The sequence below is a fragment of the Platichthys flesus genome, chromosome 20 (genome assembly GCF_949316205.1).
Source record: "Platichthys flesus chromosome 20, fPlaFle2.1, whole genome shotgun sequence".
Lineage (NCBI taxonomy): Eukaryota > Metazoa > Chordata > Actinopteri > Pleuronectiformes > Pleuronectidae > Platichthys > Platichthys flesus.
The window spans coordinates 1560712-1580149 of NC_084964.1; the positions used below are offsets into that span (position 1 = coordinate 1560712).

At 37.8% G+C, this 19438-nt stretch overlaps 2 non-coding genes across 2 annotated transcripts; both read left to right on the forward strand.

The window, feature by feature from the left end:
* Window positions 1-5737: 5737 nt before the first annotated feature.
* Window positions 5738-5811, forward strand: trnak-cuu (transfer RNA lysine (anticodon CUU)). The gene has a single exon. It is a non-coding gene; the product is annotated as a tRNA-Lys (tRNA).
* Window positions 5812-12593: 6782 nt separating this feature from the next.
* On the forward strand, window positions 12594-12667 carry trnak-cuu (transfer RNA lysine (anticodon CUU)). Its single transcript has one exon. It is a non-coding gene; the product is annotated as a tRNA-Lys (tRNA).
* The last annotated feature ends 6771 nt before the right edge of the window (window positions 12668-19438 follow it).

The window sequence follows — 19438 nt, forward strand, 5'->3', positions numbered from 1 at the left end:
CCCCACATTTTGCTATGGAGATTTTAAGGTTAGGAATTGAGCACCAGCATGCAGATGAAAGTCTTAGCTTAAAAGACTCCTTATTAAAGGATACTTCAGAGCAAATACATTCCATAGAGTTCACACACACCAAGCAAACATCAACGGCTGATCAGAATATTATATATATATTAAACCCATCAATTTGTCTAGATTATCTAGCCTAACTAGAATGGAAAACTGCAAGAGATTGAATCCCTAACCAATGACAAGCGTTGGTTTGGTCTTCTTGCGAAAGAATTGGACAACATGGTTCATGGTGTTTTTGTTCACGGAACTTGTGCTGAAAACATTAAAGGTAAAACTTATTCTGTAATCTCATCATTATCTCAGACCTAGGTTGTTTTCATACAAGAGGGTTTTACTTCTCATGAAACATATTTCTTGCATTCTAACATTTCTATTATGATGGGAAGTTATTTGGAAGAAGAGCCAGCTCAGTTCGGTAGAGCATGAGATCCTTAATCTAAGGGTTGTGGGTTCGAGCCCCACGTTGGGCTATGGAGATTTTAAGGTTAGGAATTGAGCACCAGCATGCAGGTCAAAGTCTTAGCTTAAAAGACTCCTTATTAAAGAATACTTCTGAGCAAATACATTCCATAGAGTTCACACACACCAAGCAAACATCAACGTCTGATCAGAAAATTATATATATATTGAACCCATCAATTTGTCTAGATTATCTAGCTTAACTAGAATGGAAAACAGCAAGAGATTGAATCCCTAACCAATGACAAGCGTGTGTTTGATCTTCTTGCGAAATAATTGGACAACATGGTTCAGGTTGTTTTTGTTCACGGAACTTTTGCTCAAAAACATTAAAGGTAAAATGTATTCTGTAAACTGATCATTATCTCAGACCTAGGTTGTTTTCATACAAGAGGGTTTTACTTCTCATGAAACATATTTCTTGCATTCTAACATTTCTATTGTATTTGGAAGTGACAAGGAAGAAGCCCGGCTAGCTCAGTTCGGTAGAGCATGAGACTCTTAATCTCAGGGTCGTGGGTTCGAGCCCCACGTTAGGCTATTGAGATTTTAAGGTTAGGAATTCTGCACCAGCATGCAGATCAAAGTCTTTTCTTAAAAGACTCCTTATTAAAGGATACTTCAGAGCAAATACATTCCATAGAGTTCACACACACCAAGCAAACATCAACGTCTGATCAGAAAATTATATATATATTGAACCCATCAATTTGTCTAGATTATCTAACTTAACTAGAATGGAAATCAGCAAGAGAATGAATCCCTAACCAATGACAAGCTTGTGTTTGATCTTCTTGCGAAAGAATTGGACAACATGGTTCAGGCGGTTTTTGTTTACGTAACTTGTGCTCAAAAATATTAAAGGTAAAACTTATTCGGTAATCTCATTATTATCTCAGACCTAGGTTGTTTTCATACAAGAGGGTTTTACTTCTCATGAAACATATTTCTGGCATTCTAACATTTCTATTATGATGGGAAGCTATATGGAAGAAGCGCCAGCTCAGTTCCATAGAGCATGACACTCTTAATCTCAGGGTCGTGGGTTCGAGCCCCACGTTGGGCTATGGAGATTTTAAGGTTAGGAATTGAGCACCAGCATGCAGATGAAAGTCTTGGCTTAAAAGACTCCTTATTAAAGGATACTTCAGAGCAAATACATTCCATAGAGTTCACACACACCAAGCAAACATCAACGTCTGATCAGAAAATTATATATATATTGAACCCATCAATTTGTCTAGATTATCTAACTTAACTATTATGGAAAACTGCAAGAGATTGAATCACTAACCAATGACAAGCGTGTGTTTGATCTTCTTGCGAAAGAATTGGACAACATGGTTCAGGCGGTTTTTGTTCACGGAACTTGTGCTGAAAACATGAAAGTTAAAACTTATTCTGTAATCTCATCATTATCTCAGACCTAGGTTGTTTTCATACAAGAGGGTTTTACTTCTCATGAAACATATATTTCTTGCATTCTAACATTTCTATTGTGATGGGAAGTTATGAGGAAAAAGCCCGGCCAGCTCATCTGGTAGAGCATGAGACTCTTAATCTCAGGGTCGTGGTTTCGAGCCCCACGTTGGGCTATGGAGATTTTGAGATTCGGAATTGAGCACCAGCATGCAGATCAAAGTCTTAGCTTAAAAGACTCCTTATTAAAGGATACTTCAGAGCAAATACATTCCATAGAGTTCACACACACCAAGCAAACATCAACGGCTGATCAGAATATTATATATATATTAAACCCATCAATTTGTTTAGATTATATAGCTAAACTAGAATGGAAAACTGCAAGAGATTGAATCCCTAACCAATGACAAGCGTGTGTTTGATCTTCTTGCGAAAGAATTGGACAACATGGTTCAGGCGGTTTTTGTTTACGTAACTCATGCTCAAAAATATTAAAGGTAAAACTTATTTGGTAATCTCATCATTATCTCAGACCTAGGTTGTTTTCATACAAGAGGGTTTTACTTCTCATGAAACATATTTCTTGCATTCTAACATTTCTATTGTGATGGGAAGTTATAAGGAAGAAGCCCGGCTAGCTCAGTTCGGTAGAGCATTAGACTCTTAATCTCAGGGTCGTGGTTTCGAGCCCCACGTTGGGCTATGGAGCTTTTGAGATTCGGAATTGAGCACCAGCATGCAGATCAAAGTCTTAACTTAAAAGACTGCTTATTAAAGGATACTTCAGAGCAATTACATTCCATAGAGTTCACACACACCAAGCAAACATCAACGGCTGATCAGAATATGATATATATATTAAACCCATCAATTTGTCTAGATTATATAGCTAAACTAGAATGGAAAACTGCAAGAGATTGAATCCCTAACCAATGACAAGCGTTGGTTTGGTCTCTTGCGAAAGAATTGGACAACATGGTTCAGGGTGTTTTTGTTCACGGAACTTGTGCTGAAAACATTAAAGGTAAAACTTATTCTGTAATCTCATCATTATCTCAGACCTAGGTTGTTTTCATACAAGAGGGTTTTACTTCTCATGAAACATATTTCTTGCATTCTAACATTTCTATTGTGATGGGAAGTTACGAGGAAGAAGCCCGGCCAGCTCATTTCGGTAGAGCATGAGACTCTTAATCTCAGGCTCGTGGGTTCGAGCCCCACGTTGGGCTATGGAGCTTTTGAGATTCGGAATTGAGCACCAGCATGCAGATCAAAGTCTTAGCTTAAAAGACTCCTTATTAAAGGATACTTCAGAGCAAATACATTCCATAGAGTTCACACACACCAAGCAAACATCAACGGCTGATCAGAATATTATATATATATTAAACCCATAAATTTGTCTAGATTATATAGCTAAACTAGAATGGAAAACTGCAAGAGATTGAATCCCTAACCAATGACAAGCGTTGGTTTGGTCTTCTTGCGAAAGAATTGGACAACATGGTTCAGGGTGTTTTTGTTCACGGAACTTGTGCTGAAAACATTAAAGGTAAAACTTATTCTGTAATCTCATCATTATCTCAGACCTAGGTTGTTTTCATACAAGAGGGTTTTACTTCTCATGAAACATATTTCTTGCATTCTAACATTACTATTATGATGGGAAGTTATTTGGAAGAAGCGCCAGCTCAGTTCGATAGAGCATGACACTCTTAATCTCAGGGTCGTGGGTTCGAGCCCCACGTTGGGCTATGGAGATTTTAAGGTTAGGAATTGAGCACCAGCATGCAGATCAAAGTCTTAGCTTAAAAGACTCCTTATTAAAGAATACTTCAGAGAAAATACATTCCATAGTGTTCACACACACCAAGCAAACATCAACGGCTGATCAGAAAATTAGATATATATTGAACCCATCAATTTGTCTAGATTGTCTAGTTTAACTAGAATGGAAAACTGCAAGAGATTGAATCCCTAACCAATGACAAGTGTCGGTTTGATCTTCATGCGAAATAATTGGACAACATGGTTCAGGGTGTTTTTGTTCACAGAACTTGTGCTGAAAACATTAAAGGTAAAACTTATCCTGTAATCTCATCATTATCTCAGACCTAGGTTGTTTTCATACAAGAGGGTTTTACTTCTCATGAAACATATTTCTTGCATTCTAACATTTCTATTATGATGAGAAGTTATTTGGAAGAAGCGCCAGCTCAGTTCGTTAGAGCATGACACTCTTAATCTCAGGGTCGTGGGTTCGAGCCCCAAGTTCGGCTATGGAGATTATAAGGTTAGGAATTGAGCAACAGCATGCAGATGAAAGTCTTAGCTTAAAAGACTCCTTATTAAAGGATACTTCAGAGCAAATACATTCCATAGAGTTCACACACACCAAGCCAACATCAACGGCTGATCAGAATATTATATATATATTAAACCCATCAATTTGTCTAGATTATATAGCTAAACTAGAATGGAAAACTGCAAGAGATTGAATCCCTAACCAATGACAAGCGTGTGTTTGATCTTCTTGCGAAAGAATTGGACAACATGGTTCAGGCGGTTTTTGTTCACGGAACTTGTGCTGAAAACATGAAAGTTAAAACTTTCTCTGTAATCTCATCATTATCTCAGACCTAGGTTGTTTTCATACAAGAGGGTTTTACTTCTCATGAAACATATTTCTTGCATTCTAACATTTCTATTGTGATGGGAAGTTATTTGGAAGAAGGGCCAGCTCAGTTCGGTAGAGCATGACACTTTTAATCTCAGGGTCGTGGGTTCGAGCCCCATGTTGGGCTATGGAGATTTTAAGGTTAGGAATTGAGCACCAGCATGCAGATCAGAGTCTTATCTTAAAAGACTCCTTATTAAAGGATACTTCAGAGCAAATACATTCCATAGAGTTCACACACACCAAGCAAACATCAACGTCTGATCAGAAAATTATATATATATTGAACCCATCAATTTGTCTAGATTATCTAGCTTAACTAGAATGGAAAACTGTAAGAGATTGAATCCCTAACCAATGACAAGCGTGTGTTTGATCTTCTTGCTAAAGAATTGGACAACATGGTTCAGGCGGTTTTTGTTTACGTAACTTGTGCTCAAAAATATTAAAGGTAAAACTTATTTGGTAATCTCATCATTATCTCAGACCTAGGTTGTTTTCATACAAGAGGGTTTTACTTCTCATGAAACATATTTCTTGCATTCTAACATTTGTATTGTGATGGGAAGTTATAAGGAAGAAGCCCGGCTAGTTCAGTTCGGTAGAGCATTAGACTCTTAATCTCAGGGTCGTGGTTTCGAGCCCCACGTTGGGCTATGGAGCTTTTGAGATTCGGAATTGAGCACCAGCATGCAGATCAAAGTCTTAGCTTAAAAGACTGCTTATTAAAGGATACTTCAGAGCAAATACATTCCATAGAGTTCACACACACCAAGCAAACATCAACGGCTGATCAGAATATTATATATATATTAAACCCATCAATTTGTCTAGATTATATAGCTAAACTAGAATGGAAAACTGCAAGAGATTGAATCCCTAACCAATGACAAGCGTGTGTTTGATCTTCTTGCGAAAGAATTGGACAACATGGTTCAGGCGGTTTTTGTTCACGGAACTTGTGCTGAAAACATGAAAGTTAAAACTTATTCTGTAATCTCATCATTATCTCAGACCTAGGTTGTTTTCATACAAGAGGGTTTTACTTCTCATGAAACATATTTCTTGCATTCTAACATTTCTATTGTGATGGGAAGTTATAAGGAAGAAGCCCGGCTAGCTCAGTTCGGTAGAGCATGAGACTCTTAATCTCAGGGTCGTGGGTTCGAGCCCCACGTTGGGCTATGGAGATTTTAAGGTTAGGAATTGAGCACCAGCATGCAGCTCAAAGTCTTAGCTTAAAAGACTCCTTATTAAAGAATACTTCAGAGAAAATACATTCCATAGTGTTCACACACACCAAGCAAACATCAACGGCTGATCAGAAAATTATATATATTGAACCCATCAATTTGTCTAGATTATCTAGTTTAACTAGAATGGAAAACTGCAAGAGATTGAATCCCTAACCAATGACAAGCGTCGGTTTGATCTTCTTGCGAAATAATTGGACAACATGGTTCAGGGTGTTTTTGTTCACGGAACTTATGCTGAAAACATTAAAGGTAAAACTTATTCTGTAATCTCATCATCATCTCAGACCTAGGTTGTTTTCATACAAGAGGGTTTTACTTCTCATGAAACATATTTATTGCATTCTAACATTTCTATTGTGATGGGAAGTTATGAGGAAGAAGCCCGGCCAGCTCAGTTCGGTAGAGCATGACACTTTTAATCTCAGGGTCGTGGGTTCAAGCCCCATGTTGGGCTATGGAGATTTTAAGGTTAGGAATTGAGCACCAGCATGCAGATCAAAGTCTTAGCTTAAAAGACTCCTTATTAAAGAATACTTCAGAGAAAATACATTCCATAGTGTTCACACACACCAAGCAAACATCAACGGCTGATCAGAAAATTAGATATATATTGAACCCATCAATTTGTCTAGATTGTCTAGTTTAACTAGAATGGAAAACTGCAAGAGATTGAATCACTAACCAATGACAAGCGTCGGTTTGATCTTCTTGCGAAATAATTGGACAACATGGTTCAGGGTGTTTTTGTTCACAGAACTTGTGCTGAAAACATTAAAGGTAAAACTTATCCTGTAATCTCATCATTATCTCAGACCTAGGTTGTTTTCATACAAGAGGGTTTTACTTCTCATGAAACATATTTCTTGCATTCTAACATTTCTATTATGATGGGAAGTTATTTGGAAGAAGCGCCAGCTCAGTTCGATAGAGCATGACACTCTTATTCTCAGGGTCGTGGGTTCGAGCCCCACGTTCGGCTATGGAGATTTTAAGGTTAGGAATTGAGCAACAGCATGCAGATCAGAGTCTTAGCTTAAAAGACTCCTTATTAAAGGATACTTCAGAGCAAATACATTCCATAGAGTTCACACACACCAAGCAAACATCAACGGCTGATCAGAATATTATATATATATTAAACCCATCAATTTGTCTAGATTATATAGCTAAACAAGAATGGAAAACTGCAAGAGATTGAATCCCTAACCAATGACAAGCGTGTGTTTGATCTTCTTGCGAAGAATTGGACAACATGGTTCAGGCGGATTTTGTTCACGGAACTTGTGCTCAAAAATATTAAATGTAAAACTTATTCTGTAATCTCATCATTATCTCAGACCTAGGTTGTTTTCATACAAGAAGGTTTTACTTCTCATGAAACATATTTCTTGCATTCTAACATTTCTATTGTGATTGGAGGTTATTTGGAAGAAGCGCCAGCTCAGTTCGATAGAGCATGACACTCTTAATCTCAGGGTCGTGGGTTCGAGCCCCACGTTGGGCTATGGAGATTTTAAGGTTAGGAATTGAGCACCAGCATGCAGATGAAAGTCTTAGCTTAAAAGACTCCTTATTAAAGGATACTTCAGAGCAAATACATTCCATAGAGTTCACACACACCAAGCAAACATCAACGTCTGATCAGAAAATTATATATATATTGAACCCATCAATTTGTCTAGATTATCTAGTTTAACTAGAATGGAAAACTGCAAGAGATTGAATCCCTAACCAATGACAAGCGTGTGTTTGATCTTCTTGTGAAAGAATTGGACAACATGGTTCAGGCTGTTTTTGTTCACGGAACTTGTGCTGAAAACATGAAAGTTAAAATTTATTCTGTAATCTCATCATTATCTCAGACCTAGGTTGTTTTCATACAAGAGGGTTTTACTTCTCATGAAACATATTTCTTGCATTCTAATATTTCTATTGTGATGGGAAGTTATAAGGAAGAAGCCCGGCTAGCTCAGTTCGGTAGAGCATGAGACTCTTAATCTCAGGGTCGTGGGTTCGAGACCCACGTTGGGCTATGGAGATTTTAAGGTTAGGAATTGAGCACCAGCATGCAGATCAAAGTCTTAGCTTAAAAGACTCCTTATTAAAGAATACTTCAGAGAAAATACATTCCATAGTGTTCACACACACCAAGCAAACATCAACGGCTGATCAGAAAATTATATATATATTGAACCCATCAATTTGTCTAGATTATCTAGTTTAACTAGAATGGAAAACTGCAAGAGATTGAATCCCTAACCAATGACAAGCATCGGTTTGATCTTCTTGTGAAATAATTGGACAACATGGTTCAGGGTGTTTTTGTTCACGGAACTTGTGCTGAAAACATTAAAGGTAAAACTTATTCTGTAATCTCATCATTATCTCAGACCTAGGTTGTTTTCATACAAGAGGGTTTTACTTCTCATGAAACATATTTCTTGCATTCTAACATTTCTATTGTGATGGGAAGTTATGAGGAAAAAGCCCGGCCAGCTCATTTCGGTAGAGCATGAGACTCTTAATCTCAGGCTCATGGGTTCGAGCCCCACGTTGGGCTATGGAGCTTTTGAGATTCGGAATGGAGCACCAGCATGCAGATCAAAGTCTTAGCTTAAAAGACTCCTTATTAAAGGATACTTCAGAGCAAATACATTCCATAGAGTTCACACACACCAAGCAAACATCAACGGCTGATCATAATATTATATATATATTAAACCCATCAATTTGTCTAGATTATATAGCTAAACTAGAATGGAAAACTGCAAGAGATTGAATCCCTAACCAATGACAAGCGTGTGTTTGATCTTCTTGCGAAAGAATTGGACAACATGGTTCAGGCGGTTTTTGTTTAAGTAACTTGTGCTCAAAAATATTAAAGGTAAAACTTATTTGGTAATCTCAACATTATCTCAGACCTAGGTTGTTTTCATACAAGAGGGTTTTACTTCTCATGAAACATATTTCTTGCATTCTAACATTTCTATTGTGATGGGAAGTTATAAGGAAGAAGCCCGGCTTGCTCAGTTCGGTAGAGCATGAGACTCTTAATCTCATGGTCGTGGTTTCGAGCCCCACGTTGGGCTATGGAGCTTTTGAGTTTCGGAATTGAGCACCAGCATGCAGATCAAAGTCTTAGCTTAAAAGACTCCTTATTAAAGAATACTTCAGAGAAAATACATTCCATAGTGTTCACACACACCAAGCAAACATCAACGGCTGATCAGAAAATTATATATATATTGAACCCATCAATTTGTCTTGATTATCTAGTTTAACTAGAATGGAAAACTGCAAGAGATTGAATCCCTAACCAGTGACAAGCGTCGGTTTGATCTTCTTGCGAAAAAATTGGACAACATGGTTGAGGGTGTTTTTGTTCACGGAACTTGTGCTGAAAACATTAAAGGTAAAACTTATTCTGTAATCTCATCATTATCTCAGACCTAGGTTGTTTCATACAAGAGGGTTTTACTTCTCATGAAACATATTTCTTGCATTCTAACATTTCTATTGTGATGGGAAGTTATGAGGAAGAAGCCCGGCCAGCTCATTTTGGTAGAGCATGAGACTCTTAATCTCAGGGTCGTGGGTTCGAGCCCCACGTTGGGCTATGGAGCTTTTGAGATTCGGAATTGAGCACCAGCATGCAGATCAAAGTCTTAGCTTAAAAGACTCCTTATTAAAGGATACTTCAGAGCAAATACATTCCATAGAGTTCACACACACCAAGCAAACATCAACGGCTGATCAGAATATTATATATATATCAAACCCATCAATTTGTCTAGATTATATAGCTAAACTAGAATGGAAAACTGCAAGAGATTGAATCCCTAACCAATGACAAGCGTTGGTTTGGTCTTCTTGCGAAAGAATTGGACAACATGGTTCAGGGTGTTTTTGTTCACGGAACTTGTGCTGAAAACATTAAAGGTAAAATTTATTCTGTAATCTCATCATTATCTCAGACCTAGGTTGTTTTCATACAAGAGGGTTTTACTTCTCATGAAACATATTTCTTGCATTCTAACATTTTTATTATGATGTGAAGTTATTTGGAAGAAGCGCCAGCTCAGTTCGATAGAGCATGACACTCTTAATCTCAGGGTCGTGGGTTCGAGCCCCACGTTCGGCTATGGAGATTTTAAGGTTAGGAATTGAGCAACAGCATGCAGATGAAAGTCTTAGCTTAAAAGACTCCTTATTAAAGGATACTTCAGAGCAAATACATTCCATAGAGTTCACACACACCAAGCCAACATCAACGGCTGATCAGAAAAATATATATATATTGAACCCATCAATTTGTCTAGATTAGCTAGCTTAACTAGAATGGAAAACGTCAAGAGATTGAATCCCTAACCAATGACAAGCGTGTGTTTGATCTTCTTGCGAAAGAATTGGACAACATGGTTCAGGCGGTTTTTGTTCACAGAACTTGTATTGAAAACATTAAAGGTAAAACTTATTCTGTAATCTGATCAGTACCTCAGACCTAGGTTGTTTTCATACAAGAGGGTTTTACTTCTCATGAAACATATTTCTTGCATTCTAACATTTCTATTGTGATGGGAAGTTATAAGGAAGAAGCCCGGCTAGCTCAGTTCGGTAGAGCATGAGACTCTTAATCTCAGGGTCGTGGTTTCGAGCCCCACGTTGGGCTATGGAGCTTTTGAGATTCGGAATTGAGCACCAGCATGCAGATCAAAGTCTTAGCTTAAAAGACTCCTTATTAAAGGATACTTCAGAGCAAATACATTCCATAGAGTTCACACACACCAAGCAAACATCAACGGCTGATCAGAATATTATATATATATTAAACCCATCAATTTGTCTAGATTATATAGCTAAACTAGAATGGAAAACTGCAAGTGATTGAATCCCTAACCAATGACAAGCTTGTGTTTGATCTTCTTGCGAAAGAATTGGACAACATGGTTCAGGCGGTTTTTGTTCACGGAACTTGTGCTCAAAAACATTAAAGGTAAAATGTATTCTGTAATCTGATCATTATCTCAGACCTAGGTTGTTTTCATACAAGAGGGTTTTACTTGTCATGAAACATATTTCTTGCATTCTAACATTTCTTTTGTGATGGGAAGTTATAAGGAAGAAGCCCGGCTAGCTCAGTTCGGTAGAGCAAGAGACTCTTAATCTCAGGGTCGTGGTTTCGAGCCCCACGTTGGGCTATGGAGCTTTTGAGATTCGGAATTGAGCACCAGCATGCAGATCAAAGTCTTAGCTTAAAAGACTCCTTATTAAAGGATACTTCAGAGCAAATACATTCCATAGAGTTCACACACACCAAGCAAACATCAACGTCTGATCAGAAAATTATATATATATTGAACCCATCAATTTGTCTAGATTATCTAGCCTAACTAGAATGGAAAACTGCAAGAGATTGAATCCCTAACCAATGAAAAGCGTGTGTTTGATCTTCTTGCGAAAGAATTGGACAACATGGTTCAGGCGGTTTTTGTTTACGTAACTTGTGCTCAAAAATATTAAAGGTAAAACTTATTTGGTAATCTCATCATTATCTCAGACCTAGGTTGTTTTCATACAAGAGGGTTTTACTTCTCATGAAACATATTTCTTGCATTCTAACAATTCTGTTATGATGGGAATTTATTTGGAAGAAGCGCCAGCTCAGTTCGATAGAGCATGAGACTCTTAATCTCAGGGTCGTGGGTTCGAGCCCCACGTTGGGCTATGGAGATTTTAAGGTTAGGAATTGAGCACCAGCATGCAGATCAAAGTCTTAGCTTAAAAGACTCCTTATTAAAGGATACTTCAGAGCAAATACATTCCATAGAGTTCACACTCACCAAGCAAACATCAACGTCTGATCAGAAAATTATATATATACTGAACCCATCAATTTGTCTAGAATATATCTAGCTTAACTAGAATGGAAAACTGCAAGAGATTGAATCCCTAACCAATGACAAGTGTTGGTTTGGTCTTCTTGCGAAAGAATTGGACAACATGGTTCAGGGTGTTTTTGTTCACGGAACTTGTGCTGAAAACATGAAAGTTAAAACTTATTCTGTAATCTCATCATTACCTCAGACCTAGGTTGTTTTCATACAAGAGGGTTTTACTTCTCATGAAACATATTTCTTGCATTCTAACATTTCTATTGTGATGGGAAGTTATGAGGAAGAATCCCGGCCAGCTCATTTCGGTAGATTATGAGACTCTTAATCTCAGGGTCGTGGTTTCGAGCCCCACGTTGGGCTATGGAGATTTTGAGATTCGGAAATGAGCACCAGCGTGCAGATCAAAGTCTTAGCTTAAAAGACTCCTTATTAAAGGATACTTCAGAGCAAATACATTCCATAGAGTTCACACACACCAAGCAAACATCAACGTCTGATCAGAAAATTATATATATACTGAACCCATCAATTTGTCTAGAATATATCTAGCTTAACTAGAATGGAAAACTGCAAGAGATTGAATCCCTAACCAATGACAAGTGTTGGTTTGGTCTTCTTGCGAAAGAATTGGACAACATGGTTCAGGGTGTTTTTGTTCACGGAACTTGTGCTGAAAACATTAAAGGTAAAACTTATTCTGTAATCTGATCATTATCTCAGACCTAGGTTGTTTTCATACAAGAGGGTTTTACTTGTCATGAAACATATTTCTTGCATTCTAACATTTCTATTGTGATGGGAAGTTATAAGGAAGAAGCCCGGCTAGCTCAGTTCGGTAGAGCTTGAGACTCTTAATCTCAGGGTCGTGGGTTCGAGCCCCACGTTGGGCTATGGAGCTTTTGAGATTCGGAATTGAGCACCAGCATGCAGATCAAAGTCTTAGCTTAAAAGACTCCTTATTAAAGGATACTTCAGAGCAAATACATTCCATAGAGTTCACACACACCAAGCAAACATCAACGGCTGATCAGAATATTATATATATATCAAACCCATCAATTTGTCTAGATTATATAGCTAAACTAGAATGGAAAACTGCAAGAGATTGAATCCCTAACCAATGACAAGCGTTGGTTTGGTCTTCTTGCGAAAGAATTGGACAACATGGTTCAGGGTGTTTTTGTTCACGGAACTTGTGCTGAAAACATTAAAGGTAAAACTTATTCTGTAATCTCATCATTATCTCAGACCTAGGTTGTTTTCATACAAGAGGGTTTTACTTCTCATGAAACATATTTCTTGCATTCTAACATTTTTATTATGATGTGAAGTTATTTGGAAGAAGCGCCAGCTCAGTTCGATAGAGCATGACACTCTTAATCTCAGGGTCGTGGGTTCGAGCCCCACGTTCGGCTATGGAGATTTTAAGGTTAGGAAAAACTGCAAGAGATTGAATCCCTAACCAATGACAAGCGTGTGTTTGATCTTCTTGCGAAAGAATTGGACAACATGGTTCAGGCGGTTTTTGTTCACAGAACTTGTATTGAAAACATTAAAGGTAAAACTTATTCTGTAATCTGATCATTACCTCAGACCTAGGTTGTTTTCATACAAGAGGGTTTTACTTCTCATGAAACATATTTCTTGCATTCTAACATTTCTATTGTGATGGGAAGTTATAAGGAAGAAGCCCGGCTAGCTCAGTTCGGTAGAGCATGAGACTCTTAATCTCAGGGTCGTGGTTTCGAGCCCCACGTTGGGCTATGGAGCTTTTGAGATTCGGAATTGAGGACCAGCATGCAGATCAAAGTCTTAGCTTAAAAGACTCCTTATTAAAGGATACTTCAGAGCAAATACATTCCATAGAGTTCACACACACCAAGCAAACATCAACGGCTGATCAGAATATTATATATATATTAAACCCATCAATTTGTCTAGATTATATAGCTAAACTAGAATGGAAAACTGCAAGAGATTGAATCCCTAACCAATGAAAAGCGTGTGTTTGATCTTCTTGCGAAAGAATTGGACAACATGGTTCAGGCGGTTTTTGTTTACGTAACTTGTGCTCAAAAATATTAAAGGTAAAACTTATTTGGTAATCTCATCATTATCTCAGACCTAGGTTGTTTTCATACAAGAGGGTTTTACTTCTCATGAAACATATTTCTTGCATTCTAACAATTCTGTTATGATGGGAATTTATTTGGAAGAATCCCGGCCAGCTCAGTTCGATAGAGCATGAGACTCTTAATCTCAGGGTCGTGGGTTCGAGCCCCACGTTGGGCTATGGAGATTTTAAGGTTAGGAATTGAGCACCAGCATGCAGATCAAAGTCTTAGCTTAAAAGACTCCTTATTAAAGGATACTTCAGAGCAAATACATTCCATAGAGTTCACACTCACCAAGCAAACATCAACGTCTGATCAGAAAATTATATATATACTGAACCCATCAATTTGTCTAGAATATATCTAGCTTAACTAGAATGGAAAACTGCAAGAGATTGAATCCCTAACCAATGACAAGTGTTGGTTTGGTCTTCTTGCGAAAGAATTGGACAACATGGTTCAGGGTGTTTTTGTTCACGGAACTTGTGCTGAAAACATTAAAGGTAAAACTTATTCTGTAATCTGATCATTATCTCAGACCTAGGTTGTTTTCATACAAGAGGGTTTTACTTGTCATGAAACATATTTCTTGCATTCTAACATTTCTATTGTGATGGGAAGTTAGAAGGAAGAAGCCCGGCTAGCTCAGTTCGGTAGAGCTTGAGACTCTTAATCTCAGGGTCGTGGGTTCGAGCCCCACGTTGGCTATGGAGATTTTAAGGTTAGGAATTGAGCACCAGATCAAAGTCTTATCTTAAAATACGCCTTATTAAAGGATACTTCAGAGCAAATACATTCCATAGAGTTCACACACACCAAGCAAACATCAACGTCTGATCAGAAAATTATATATATATTGAACCCATCAATTTGTCTAGATTATCTAGCTTAACTAGAATGGAAAACTGCAAGTGATTGAATCCCTAACCAATGACAAGCGTCTGTTTGATCTTCTTGCGAAAGGATTGGACAACATGGTTCAGGCGGTTTTTGTTTACGTAACTTGTGCTCAAAAATATTAAAGGTAAAACTTATTCGGTAATCTCATCATTATCTCAGACCTAGGTTGTTTTCATACAAGAGGGTTTTACTTCTCATGAAACATATTTCTTGCATTCTAACATTTCTATTATGATGGGAAAATATTTGGGAGAAGCGCCAGCTCAGTTCGATAGAGCATGACACTCTTAATCTCAGGGTCGTGGGTCGAGCCCCACGTTGGGCTATGGAGATTTTAAGGTTAGGAATTGAGCACCAGCATGCAGATGAAAGTCTTAGCTTAAAAGACTCCTTATTAAAGGATACTTCAGAGCAAATACATTCCATAGAGTTCACACACACCAAGCAAACATCAACGTCTGATCAGTAAATTATATATATATTGAACCCATCAATTTGTCTAGATTATCTAGCCTAACTAGAATGGAAAACTGCAAGAGATTGAATCCCTAACCAATGACAAGCGTTGGTTTGATCTTCTTGCGAAATAATTGGACAACATGGTTCAGGTTGTTTTTGTTCACGTAACTTGTACTCAAAAATATTAAAGGTAAAACTTATTCTGTAAACTGATCATTACCTCAGACCTAGTTTGTTTTCATACAAGAGGGTTTTACTTCTCATGAAACATATTTCTTGCATTCTAACATTTCTATTGTGATGGGAAGTTATAAGGAAGAAGCCCGGCTAGCTCAGTTCGGTAGAGCATGAGATTCTTAATCTAAGGGTCGTGGGTTCGAGCCCCACGTTGGGCTATGGAGATTTTAAGGTTAGGAATTGAGCACCAGCATGCAGATCAAAGTCTTAGCTTAAAAGACTCCTTATTAAAGAATATTTCAGAGAAAATACATTCCATAGTGTTCACACACACTAAGAAAACATCAACGGCTGATCAGAAAATTATATATATATTGAAACCATCAATTTGTCTAGATTGTCTAGTTTAACTAGAATGGAAAACTGCAAGAGATTGAATCCCTAACCAATGACAAGCGTCGGTTTGATCTTCTTGCGAAATAATTGGACAACATGGTTCAGGGTGTTTTTGTTCACAGAACTTGTGCTGAAAACATTAAAGGTAAAACTTATTCTGTAATCTCATCATTATCTCAGACCTAGGTTGTTTTCATACAAGAGGGTTTTACTTCTCATGAAACATATTTCTTGCATTCTAACATTTCTATTGTGATGGGAAGTTATAAGGAAGAAGCCCGGCTTGCTCAGTTCGGTAGAGCATGAGACTCTTAATCTCATGGTCGTGGTTTCGAGCCCCACGTTGGGCTATGGAGCTTTTGAGTTTCGGAATTGAGCACCAGCATGCAGATCAAAGTCTTAGCTTAAAAGACTCCTTATTAAAGAATACTTCAGAGAAAATACATTCCATAGTGTTCACACACACCAAGCAAACATCAACGGCTGATCAGAAAATTATATATATATTGAACCCATCAATTTGTCTTGATTATCTAGTTTAACTAGAATGGAAAACTGCAAGAGATTGAATCCCTAACCAGTGACAAGCGTCGGTTTGATCTTCTTGCGAAAAAATTGGACAACATGGTTGAGGGTGTTTTTGTTCACGGAACTTGTGCTGAAAACATTAAAGGTAAAACTTATTCTGTAATCTCATCATTATCTCAGACCTAGGTTGTTTTCATACAAGAGGGTTTTACTTCTCATGAAACATATTTCTTGCATTCTAACATTTCTATTGTGATGGGAAGTTATGAGGAAGAAGCCCGGCCAGCTCATTTCGGTAGAGCATGAGACTCTTAATCTCAGGGTCGTGGGTTCGAGCCCCACGTTGGGCTATGGAGCTTTTGAGATTCGGAATTGAGCACCAGCATGCAGATCAAAGTCTTAGCTTAAAAGACTCCTTATTAAAGGATACTTCAGAGCAAATACATTCCATAGAGTTCACACACACCAAGCAAACATCAACGGCTGATCAGAATATTATATATATATCAAACCCATCAATTTGTCTAGATTATATAGCTAAACTAGAATGGAAAACTGCAAGAGATTGAATCCCTAACCAATGACAAGCGTTGGTTTGGTCTTCTTGCGAAAGAATTGGACAACATGGTTCAGGGTGTTTTTGTTCACGGAACTTGTGCTGAAAACATTAAAGGTAAAACTTATTCTGTAATCTCATCATTATCTCAGACCTAGGTTGTTTTCATACAAGAGGGTTTTACTTCTCATGAAACATATTTTCTTGCATTCTAACATTTTTATTATGATGTGAAGTTATTTGGAAGAAGCGCCAGCTCAGTTCGATAGAGCATGACACTCTTAATCTCAGGGTCGTGGGTTCGAGCCCCACGTTCGGCTATGGAGATTTTAAGGTTAGGAATTGAGCAACAGCATGCAGATGAAAGTCTTAGCTTAAAAGACTCCTTATTAAAGGATACTTCAGAGCAAATACATTCCATAGAGTTCACACACACCAAGCCAACATCAACGGCTGATCAGAAAATTATATATATAGTGAACCCATCAATTTGTCTAGATTAGCTAGCTTAACTAGAATGGAAAACTGCAAGAGATTGAATCCCTAACCAATGACAAGCGTGTGTTTGATCTTCTTGCGAAAGAATTGGACAACATGGTTCAGGCGGTTTTTGTTCACAGAACTTGTATTGAAAACATTAAAGGTAAAACTTATTCTGTAATCTGATCATTACCTCAGACCTAGGTTGTTTTCATACAAGAGGGTTTTACTTCTCATGAAACATATTTCTTGCATTCTAACATTTCTATTGTGATGGGAAGTTATAAGGAAGAAGCCCGGCTAGCTCAGTTCGGTAGAGCATGACACTCTTAATCTCAGGGTCGTGGGTCGAGCCCCACGTTGGGCTATGGAGATTTTAAGGTTAGGAATTGAGCACCAGCATGCAGATGAAATTCCTAGCTTAAAATACTCCTTATTAAAGGATACTTCAGAGCAAATACATTCCATAGAGTTCACACACACCAAGCAAACATCAACGGCTGATCAGAAAATTATATATATATTGAACCCATCAATTTGTCTTGATTATCTAGTTTAACTAGAATGGAAAACTGCAAGAGATTGAATCCCTAACCAGTGACAAGCGTCGGTTTGTTCTTCTTGCGAAAAAATTGGACAACATGGTTGAGGGTGTTTTTGTTCACGGAACTTGTGCTGAAAACATTAAAGGTAAAACTTATTCTGTAATCTCATCATTATCTCAGACCTAGGTTGTTTTCATACAAGAGGGTTTTACTTCTCATGAAACATATTTCTTGCATTCTAACATTTCTATTGTGATGGGAAGTTATGAGGAAGAAGCCCGGCCAGCTCATTTCGGTAGAGCATGAGACTCTTAATCTCAGGGTCGTGGGTTCGAGCCCCACGTTGGGCTATGGAGCTTTTGAGATTCGGAATTGAGCACCAGCATGCAGATCAAAGTCTTAGCTTAAAAGACTCCTTATTAAAGGATACTTCAGAGCAAATACATTCCATAGAGTTCACACACACCAAGCAAACATCAACGGCTGATCAGAATATTATATATATATCAAACCCATCAATTTGTCTAGATTATATAGCTAAACTAGAATGGAAAACTGCAAGAGATTGAATCCCTAACCAATGACAAGCGTTGGTTTGGTCTTCTTGCGAAAGAATTGGACAACATGGTTCAGGGTGTTTTTGTTCACGGAACTTGTGCTGAAAACATTAAAGGTAAAACTTATTCTGTAATCTCATCATTATCTCAGACCTAGGTTGTTTTCATACAAGAGGGTTTTACTTCTCATGAAACATATTTTCTTGCATTCTAACATTTTTATTATGATGTGAAGTTATTTGGAAGAAGCGCCAGCTCAGTTCGATAGAGCATGACACTCTTAATCTCAGGGTCGTGGGTTCGAGCCCCACGTTCGGCTATGGAGATTTTAAGGTTAGGAATTGAGCAACAGCATGCAGATAAAAGTCTTAGCTTAAAAGACTCCTTATTAAAGGATACTTCAGAGCAAATACATTCCATAGAGTTCACACACACCAAGCCAACATCAACGGCTGATCAGAAAATTATATATATAGTGAACCCATCAATTTGTCTAGATTAGCTAGCTTAACTAGAATGGAAAACTGCAAGAGATTGAATCCCTAACCAATGACAAGCGTGTGTTTGATCTTCTTGCGAAAGAATTGGACAACATGGTTCAGGCGGTTTTTGTTCACAGAACTTGTATTGAAAACATTAAAGGTAAAACTTATTCTGTAATCTGATCATTACCTCAGACCTAGGTTGTTTTCATACAAGAGGGTTTTACTTCTCATGAAACATATTTCTTGCATTCTAACATTTCTATTGTGATGGGAAGTTATAAGGAAGAAGCCCGGCTAGCTCAGTTCGGTAGAGCATGACACTCTTAATCTCAGGGTCGTGGGTCGAGCCCCACGTTGGGCTATGGAGATTTTAAGGTTAGGAATTGAGCACCAGCATGCAGATCAAAGTCTTAGCTTAAAAGACTCCTTATTAAAGAATATTTCAGAGAAAATACATTCCATAG